Raw genomic sequence first — 10,810 nt, 5'->3', positions numbered from 1 at the left:
GCTTTATAGCTTATGCATGTCAAAAGTTATAAGACAAGTCTCATCATAGAATTTAACTATTTTAACATGACTTTTTAAATAGTCCAACAATTTAAAACAATTACATAACATTTTTTCTTTCTAACTTTTAAAACAAAAAAATGTTTCATTGCATTTATATGGTTGAATATAGTTAAGTGACCTCTACAAAAGGCTTCCTCTTTGAAGTATTCTCTGAAGAGAGCTTCAAGGCAGCTGAGTGTCTCAGATTGTGATTTTGTAAGGTTTTGATGCTAGAAAATTGTTTAACAAACAGCTTCAAAATATTTAGATTTTGATTAATAACACACAGTGCCATGGTATTTAAATAATATAAAGTATGATATCTAACATGTGGCAGAAGACTATGTGTTCCACATGGTTAGAAGAATAGGAATGGGGGCATACCAATATCTGAGCAGGAGGGAAATAGTTACACAAAGCCAATCAAACTATTTGTTAGAAATATATTAAACTGTTGTCTCTACTTGTGCCAAAACTTTTCCTCTAACTTTGTGCTTGGAAAGGATGTTCCTTCAGCAGTGTTCAGCAGTGTAGGGAGTTCTGGTTACCATTGCTTGGTTCTTCAAATGTCCACATTGTGTAGGAGTCTGCAGAACCCTGGATTTAGTTATCATTGACTTCCCAGCTGGGAACAGGGGATATTAGCCAAATTTCTTAATACAGTAATATATAAATAATACTAAGTAAATGCAGGAAATACGTAGTTGTGTATAACCGTATTGAAGAGCAATGCTCACACTGAAATCAGTCACAGGGCCTCAGAACTGTTGACTGTAGTTAAATTCCTATATAGTTTGACAATCTTCTCAAATGTTGAAACTTTACAGATAAAAGAAGCTTTTCTCTGCCAAAACTTCTACTCTGTCTAAGGAAGTAAAATACTACTGTATTTGGAGTCTTTTCCGTGAGAGAACCTGAACTGATGTTAAGAGGTACTGAACTAGCCTGCATTGAAGGGTTCATTTAAAAATCCCACCTCATTTATACCCTAATTACTTCGAGATTAGGATCACATCTACTCTCATAGTAATTATATATTATCTGTATATATTAGCTCTAGGATGATATCTGATGTTTGCGTACAAGTATTTATTTTATCAAATGAAGAGGAGAAAAGATCTACCCAACTCTAACATCATATGTCTATAGCTCATTCGCCTTTAAAAAAGTTCATAACCTTTTAATTCCAAAACAGAAAAAACTTGTAACTTTAATTTCTATTTAGGGACAAGCAAAAGGGGCAAAATAAAAGCCAAAAGCACTGATTTTTTAAAAATCAATTGACTGGATTAATCAAATATGACTGGAGCAAAATGCAAACTAATTAGCTATTTACCATGAGTACATTAACATTGTGAATACGCAAGTTGCCATTTAACATGCCAATTCAATGCTGCAACTGCCCAGACATAACACTGTCAGAAGACGAGGTGTTCCTGTAATTCTTACTGATTTTAACTTTTTTTTTTTTTTAATAATGGCTAGAAGTAATATGTAGCCACAGAGATGTTCAACAGAAAAGACTCATAACCTGCATTTGTGAGCAGTTTCACATTTGATCTATCAGTTGAAAAAAATCCTTCCAGCTGCAGTTCTCTATTAGTGATGGGCAGTGGTTACAATGCCGTGGTTACAATGCTGAAAGCATACTCCTTTCAGCCATGCACTACTATCTAAAATGGACACTGACACAAAAGTGATTCTGTCTTCAGATAGATTAACATAGCCATGACTTAAAAATGTGAAGAAAAGAGCTCATTCAGCAAGCCATACTAATTATAACTAGCCCACACTTGCAAATTGTTTTAATTGTAAACATTCCTGGATTGGTATTACTAAATCTCAAGGATTATTTTGCAGTTGTTGAAAATGGTCTCTATTTAATCTCTTTCAGAGGAGTTGAAGCTAGATGTGAAAAAAAGAGTAAATAATAAATAAAAGCTTTATAATCACATGTCTTGATACCTAACCAAATTATTATCTAATGACTGGAATCTAACTTCAGAATCAATTACAGAACTTCTTTTTTAGTGTTCATTCACCCTATTACAGAGATAATATAATAAAGATTTTAAGAGGACATTTTTATAAGTGGGAATATGACGTATTTCCGTGACTTGGGGTTTTGAGACTTTAGATCACCATCTTTAATCTCAGCTAAACGAAAGAGAGTCTCTCAAGCTTCTTAAGCACAAATACATTTTAGTGAGTATCCACAAGAAATGGTATTTAGGGCTTTTTAAATCAAGACATTTTTTTTTTCCCCAGGTGCTTTCCCTGGGTGAATTCCCAGTCTGAAGATGCACAATCTACTGCACAATCTATTCCAATTTCACATTTCAAAATTAAGTAGGTTGGTATTTCTCCAGTCAGTAATGCTGAAGGGTACATACTGAAAAAAGGGAGAAAGACCTTAAATCCTTAAGATATCAAGTACTTTGAAAATGTTTAATTCTTGCAGTCTCCAGGAATTACAGGAATATAAAACTGCAGTACTGATGTTGCTGACATAATGCTTTTTACTAGTGGGCTCTTTGTCAGGTACAGGAAGACTAATCAAAGCCTGAGGTGGCCTCGTTGTTATAATTTCTTCTTTCCCAGAAGTCTGGTTTCTGAGATACTGGAGCATCAGTTTTTCACCTGATGGATTGTTGACTTACTGTGATGAGGTTTCACAACCAAATCCTTCTTACAATGTGTGATTTACAGGTCTGGCTCTAGGCAAATTCAAGTTAAGCTATTTATGTCCATGTCACTTTGGACATGTCTTGTTTTGTGAGCAATTAATAAATAGGTCATGTTTTGTACACTGGAGATATTGTTGTTTGTGGTTCTCCCAAAATTTAAACATTTTACATGCCTCAGACCACTTCAGGAAGCTTGCAGGGTAAATGGAGTCCCCTGCTGAGCAGCTAATAAGGGAACTCACACTTTCAGAAAAGGTGTGTCTAATAGCAGGGGGTTACTATAAATCTGGTTTGAAGTACATCCTCACTTGAATGTTATGGGAGTGGCTTCAGTATCCTGCAGTTTCTGCATCCCACTTGTAGGTGCAGCCAGGCATATTTATAAATGCTGAAGGCTGAAATTTTTAAAGAGGAGTTATCAGCTCTCCTCAGAGATGAAAAAATAAAAAAGTCATTGGTTTAACCTTCTTCCCTCCTTCAAAATGCTACACGTTCTTACTATTTTCAAGTCAAAGTCACAACTTCGGGGGACTTTTGATTTCTGTGATGGTTGTACATTGAATGCATACGTATTTATTTGAGCTTAAATAGAGAAAATAAAAGAAGTAAAACTACTTTTGAAAGTACTTTATAAACGATCCCAGTTCTAATACTATGTTGTGTACTAGATAATATTGATATGAAATTGACCTCTGAAGTAAGAAAAAAAAAACAAACCAGGAAATATTTATTTTGTAAATGTAATGATTACATTTGTTCATAGCAGACTCTTAGACATAGTATCTCCCAGACAATGTTTGTGACTGCTGGGACATTTCAATTATTTCTAAAGAAATCTATGAAAAATGACTGAAAACCTAAGTTCATTCACATAATATCACCTGTAATTGTGCTATTAATGGATTTAACTCATCTTGCAGTTTCCTGAAAGACTGGAGAAGCTTTCTAGATTTTCTTTTCTAAACCTTGAGGGTGCTAAAGAATCTTTGAGCTTTGTCTGTTTCCCAAAAGCCCTTGCTTAGGTGTTTCTAAAACAGCTTGATGTTTTTCAGCTGTGCAGAAGGCATTCAAGCAAGTGCTAAGTGTATCAAGGGTAGATAAGAGGCCAGTTCAAGCTTTTAATTGCTTTCTCTCCTGTTTTTGTGGGTAATGTATCGTGGCTGCTCTGTTACTTGTACTTCCAGGTACAGACTGGGGAGGTGGCTGGGATTTGTATATGATCTATATGAATAATTTTTTTTTTTTTTTTTACCAAGTGTTTTACCAAATCTGGCTGTTAAAGATATTTTTGTGGCTAGCACAGCTGATGATCTGACAGCAGATATAACTTCAGCTTCAATGCTGTGGAGGCCATCTAGCCCTTCATATTACTATAGCATCAAGATGAATATTGGCACTAGTGACCATCATCTCTTTCCTGACTGAATGCTGTTCTTGGGCATTTTGTGCTTGATAGTATACCTCTCCAGAAGAGTGGAAATCTTAAACTCAAAAGAATCCTGAGGCAAATGGTATTTCAGTCTCATCTAATTCCTGTGATACATCAAGTGCTGAACGAAAAAAACCCAGAAATGACAGAAGAAATAACAGGAGAAGCTCAAGATCACCTTTGGCCTGAATCAAGAGGAGTTCTTACACTGCCTTGCAGATAGATGGGTTTGCAAATGCTGCTGTTGTTAATTCCCTTGAATATATGACCCATGAGATTGAAAGTAAGTGATAAGAGATCTCCTGTGTTGCCATGCTCGAAGATATAGGCAGAAAATCATCACTGGTTTCCTACAAGAAAAAGTTGTGAGTTGGTAAGTGCATTGAGATTTGCACTGGGGGAAATTTCAGTGACTCAGGCTTTCTTGACTGTTGAATGACTTTAAAAGTAGCCTGTGTTTCTGTGGGGATCACGGAGAAAGCATTAGCCAACATGAAAAGTATCATGGATAATTGCTGTGAAAATGGTTAACGTTATCTAAGATTCACCTATGAAGTCATCTAGATTTCCAGTTTTATCCACTGAAATAAGTGATAAATGTGTGAGCTCATGTTTTTGCTCTGAAGTATAGTGGCTATTGAGGCAAAATTCTTAATCATTTATTTTAATTTTTAACTGTAGGTGTTTTTATACTGTGAGCCTTTTTATCTTCTGGGTGTTTTAATTATAACTTTGTTTTGAAAACAAGACATGGCTTTGCTTGGCTCTTTGCATAACAAAATCAAGACCTTCATCATGAAGTTTCATCCTTGAGTCTGCTGAGTTAGAGAAAAAAATTAAATACTTATGAAACATTTTATAACTTTTTGGCTGAAATATGTGTTGAGATTGATAGGGATAGTGGTCAAATACTGGTGGTCAAATACTTCTCTGAAACAAAGCACGATTAGGACTGAAACTTGCAGATTCAGACTGTGGAAGTATGTTTCCAATCTAAGGGTTAAGAAAAGAGAGGCAATAATTCCAGTTATTATTCAATGATGAACTGAAACTTGTATTTGAGAACTGACTTCATAAGTTATCCCAGCTAAAATGAAAAAAGAAATACCTTTACTTGGAAGATAAAAAATTGTAATATTGTTCTCAACCATCTACTTAGGAAAATTGTGTACAAATTGATGTAAATTGGGTATTGAAGCAGAGGTATCACTAAAACTGTGACTGATTTTATTAAGTCTTCTCCCACTTTGTGCTACAAAACAATCTCTATCTTCTCGTTGGAATGGTTGGACACAGCTCTGTAATTGACTGTGTGGATTTCTTTTCCAGAGGCTGTAAATGTTTCAGATGTGTCTGTCAGGTCATATACCAGTTACACTTTAGTGTTAGACAAAAATAATGACACTTCGTCATTACTCAACTAACATAACACAGCAATTCAAATCTGGCCACCTACCTAAGCATTCCAACCTATGAAACGCTGTGAGGGAAGAAAATTGGAGTGGGATCATCACTTGGCAGATACATATCATAAATTAGTGATCTTCTCAAGGCTTTTTGCTGAACCAGCAGCTCAACTAAATAGCTGTCATTGAGGCACCGAGCTTGCATTGTAAGGGAAGGTAGTAAGAAGAAATCATCAATACAAACGTTTTAAAGCAGTCACTGATTCTTTGGAAGATAAACTGAATGGGATATGTAAACATTCTCAGCTGTGTGTTTCAGGCTAAATCGAGGCACCAAGGTAAGGATCATCAGTTATTGAAAGCTGCTTGTGGCATGGCCCCAAGTGAAGTGTAAAGGCACTGCAGTCCCTGCCTGCCTGCCCAGGGGCTTGGCTGCCTGTGCTCAGGGCACCTCTGATGCGGTGCAGGGGTGTGACCTGGCATTGGGGTGCTGTGAGTAGAGAGAGATTCTCACTGGGGGCTTGTCTGTGCTCCAGAGCTACGTTTACACTCAGGTGTGAGGTTGTGTGAGGCCTGCCTCTAGTTTTGTGACCTTTTGTGAAGGTCTTGTGATTCAGTCTCCAATGTATTTTCACTTGGCTACTTGGCTCGATCATGGACCTACTTTGTCACTATGGGGTTTTTTGGCAATTACTGGACTTTTGGCTGATCCTGGTTACCGTTACCAAACCTGCTTTGCTCTTCTTGCTCGGGTATTGTGGGGATGCTGCTGCTGTGCTGCATGCCTGGCCAGAGTTCTGCGGGCAGCTTACCTGCTCCAGGCCACCAGCTGCCCTGGTGGGAAGGGGACAGTCTCCAGCCCCTGGGCTGTGAGCTAGAGCCACCAACTGGCACATTTCACTCCCTTAGAGAACTTCGGGGAATGTGGAGACTTGTAATTCAGATGGAAGAGAAAAGGGCACATAGGAACCAGGTTTTCTCTAATTAAAACCAAAAGACCCATTTATTTTGGTGGGAAAGACTGCAACCAATTGTAAATACCATTACAAATGTTTTTGGAAACAATGGTTTACTTCTGCATGCCACTCCAGATCTTTGGGACCTTTGAGCTTTCCATCTGTCATCCAAAATGAAACTCTAATGGGTATAATTAACAGAGGAGGTAAAAAAAAAAAAAAAAGCTAAATGCTAATGTCATTGACTGACTTGGTTTGTGTTTCATAATTAAATTGTTCCCCCCTTTACAATTACTAAAGGACTTTGGACTAAGTTACTGTGCCACTACTATGAAATAAGGTAGGAAACATTTTATCGTATTTTGATTCCTATTTTTACCTCAATTTACATTATGGCATATTAAAGATTTCCATTGTTCAAATCAGTGAACTGACATTATTCATTGAGATTTTAACTCTAAATGTTTTCACTCTTTCAGTTTCCATCATGGATTTAATATAACTCAAATATAACTAATTAGCACTGAAGTACAAATTTTGTTTATCACGTTATTGAAGATATATTTTTTTAAAGCCTTCATTCCGATTACTTGTTTATTATGATATACTGCTTCAAATTAGAACCTTGACTTATTTTAATAAGGATTCTGAAATCTATTAATACATCCTGCATGTAAAAATGCCTAACAAGAATCCTGTTATTTCCATAACATAGTGGTATTGCTGTACACAAAGTGATTGTTTTCACCATTTTATTCAAAGATGCATAGTGTTAATACTTACTCCCCAACTTCAATATCACTTTGGAACCACTATCCTGAGAAGTAGATAATGTTAGAAGGCGAATTATTAATGCAGACTGGCATGGTCATCAATAGGCTACAAAATACACTTTTAAAATCATGCTTTTACAAACATGGAACAGACTCTGCTGTAGCACTGTATGCTCTAAAAGCTGCAGACACATTTTAGAAAACACTGATGAAGCCATTACTGCTCCATCCATTTGTTCATAGTATATATCATTATTCAAGAAATTTAAGAACTGTAATGATGGAAAATCACACAGAAAGAAAAGAAAAGAAACATGGACTTTGTCAGAAACAAGGGCTACATTTTTATTCAAGAGGCCCATAATGATGGAAAATCACAGTGAAAGGCAGAGACGAAACAGGGATCCCATAAAGGACTGACACACCACAGCGGCACAAGTAGTAGAACAGTCATAGCAAGTGGATAAAAATAAAGAAAACAAAATTAACTAGAGAAGAGCTGGACTCAGGCATGAAGCGCAAAACAGAAACAAATCATAGCAAATGCTGAAGATTAATTTCAAAGAATCTGCCGAGAATGAGTGGAGAGACAAGTTGCATCAATATTAATGAAGCTGAAATAGAACTTCAAACGACCATGAGTACAAAATGGCACACAGAGCATTTTCTTTTAAATAGGTTGGAGATTGGATCACGAGACCTTCACAAAAATGAACAGAATTCACAGAAGATGTTATTATGGGAAATATGATAAACAATCACAGCATAAATCTTAAAGAACTATAGAAATATTAATTACCAGAACATGCATTTATTTAAAATCAATAGCTTATAAACAAGATATTCAGGAAAGTAAGAGGATGAGACTTTTTTCTGATATCCACTGACCTATAACTGTCTTAAAAGGATCATGTATATCTTCAGGTACCAGTCTTTGATTTATTTTTCTTTTTTCCAAGCTGTCTAGGAGAGCTAGCCACCTCAAATCCTTAGTAATATATTCCACTTTAAGTTCATATAATGTGCAAGGAAATACTATTGCTCACCTTGAAATCAAAAAAGAATAAATACATGGGTTTTTTATAAGTTGGCAGTCAGAGCTCTGTGAGGGCAGGAAATAAACTTTTCTTCCCAAATTACTTAAGTTACCCACTCATATTAGACAACCATGACTACAGGCTATGGAGCTTTCAGAGATTCTTGGATTCTTGACATTAAAAATTTCTGCCCACCAGCTGACAACTGTATTCACTTCTCATCAGATTGCCTATGGTTAGAAACAAGGGTTTACACTTTAAGAACCTGATTTCTAAAAAAGACCAACACAAATGTGTAATTTTTCAGATGATGTTGTCAGGAGTCCTTCTAAATTGTAACTGGCATGTCAAACATAACTTTCTCCCTTGGGGAGAAAGGAGAGCAAGCAAGTACCTTTCCTGATAAACATCATTCTTCCCTATGAAAATTCCTTGTGACAGGCAAAATTTCAGTGTCACAGAGATACAATCAATTCATCTGTTTCACTTATGTAACAAATTAAACTATTAAAGGTTCTGCATCTGACACAAGAGTGGCTGCATGTTTTTCCTTCCTTTTGTAGCAGGTCCCTGATGTTATTTCAGTGCCTTCCCACAGCTTAGCAGCAGTAGTTTTCTCCACTTCAGGGGTCTCATTGACCTGGCTGTAAGTGCACTAACCTTTCTTTTACATCGTAGTAAAGACATAATGATCTAAGTAAAGCTATTGAGAGGAATAAAAATACCTCGTAAGCCAAAGTTTTGGTTTAAAAGAGAGACTGGGATATAGAATGTTGGCATAAATATACATACAGATGTAGATTAGATTTGGCAGAAGAAGAGTTATTTGCAGTGTTTCTTCAGGGGCGCAGGACTTGCATAGTGGCAGTCTGTAGTTAAACTCTGGCTGAAAATCCCTGTATAGAATTTATCTGGGGTCTAAAATCCATATTAGTGAAATCTGTATCCAAGTATATATGCTGCGCAGTCACACTTTGATTGTACCCACGAAAATATTAGGATTGTGAGGCAACAGGATTTCTGTGATGGTGTTTTATTTCTTATCATGGTGATAGTAAACTTTAACCCTTGATAAGTAATTTTCCAGTGTTTGGTAATAGGATTTCATTGTCTTTCTAGAACTCCTCTGCAGAGGTGTTCTCAGGCTGTCACTGAGCACTTCTGGCGTGCGCCATTCTCTGCTGCTGTGCACATCCTCCATCCCACAACTAGCTGGGCAGGACAGTGATCTCTTCCTATTACCGACGTGAACGTAATTCTCATTTTCGGAAAACGCTGCATGGGATACAATGGGAAGGTGACTGCTAAACATAGGTTTGTACTAAGCTCCATTGGCACCTTAACAGTTGTTGCTGGATGATGGTGCTTGCAAGGCAACTGTGGCTGTTACAGACCTGTAGTGGTAAGGACTGTTAAGACCTCTGCAATTGCTGTGGGCTCTTGGTTTATGCTAGCAGCACCAAGAGTGTGTGTGCATACGCAAGCTGTTTCTTAAGCAGGGGGTCAAATGCACCATCACACTTACAACATGGCAAATCACATGTTTACAGATCAGAGTACTGTATGGTTTGGAGTAGAAAGTTAAGAACAACTTTGTAAGTAAATTATGGGGAAAACATTGGTGTTGTGTGAAGCTTTGCTGAGCTGCTAAGCTTTTCCAAGTAGAGAATTACGAAATTACAGAGTAGCTAAGAGGTCCTTTCCTGAACATTTAAATGAGGCATAATTGTATTGTGACTTTTTCTTATAAATAAGAATACTACCCTGAAATTAAAGAAAAACAATATATATAAAAGCCAAGGTTTAAATTGCTTTTTTATTGGATTTTTATAATACAGTAGCTGAATTACTAGGAAGTAATAATTGGATTCTTATCATAATCACAGTATTACAATACCAGCAGTTTGCCATTAGTATTTACATGTAAACTGAAGCATTCTATAAAACAAATCTTCATTATAGTTGCGGAGATCACTGTAATCCTAACGTAGAACAGAAACTGTCATCCCACCTTCTCTAGGCATACAGTGTTGCCACAGTATTTCTGAATTGCACCGAGGTATACACCCATCTGATCATCCTAACAATGTACCTTCATAAGGTAAAACTCCTAGATGATTGCTGTTGTGAACTTTTGAAATTTTATGCATTTTCGTAAACAATCTCATCTTCCTGTATGTGTAGGTATGATGCACTTTGGTGCTTTATTCAGTAAGCCAAGAGGAACATGTCACAGCCCATTTCAGTGTACTCTGCTGGGCTCAACATCCAGCCAGTTACTCTCCATCTTTACTGTAGCAAGAGCTGTAGATGATGTAATTTTTGTGAGAGCTCTGGCTGACCTGGTAAAGGTTGCAGATTTGCCAGAGCTTAAAGAATTCTTTGCTATTTTGCAACTATTGCCCATGAGTAACTCTTTTTTTCCAGCCTCTAGAAATGTAGATGCATAGTACTAACCAGTTTTATCTGAACTCTTCAGG

Source organism: Athene noctua, chromosome 7 (genome assembly GCF_965140245.1).
Source record: "Athene noctua chromosome 7, bAthNoc1.hap1.1, whole genome shotgun sequence".
In the NCBI taxonomy this organism is placed as follows: Eukaryota; Metazoa; Chordata; class Aves; order Strigiformes; family Strigidae; genus Athene; species Athene noctua.
This window is presented reverse-complemented; position numbering follows the sequence as displayed.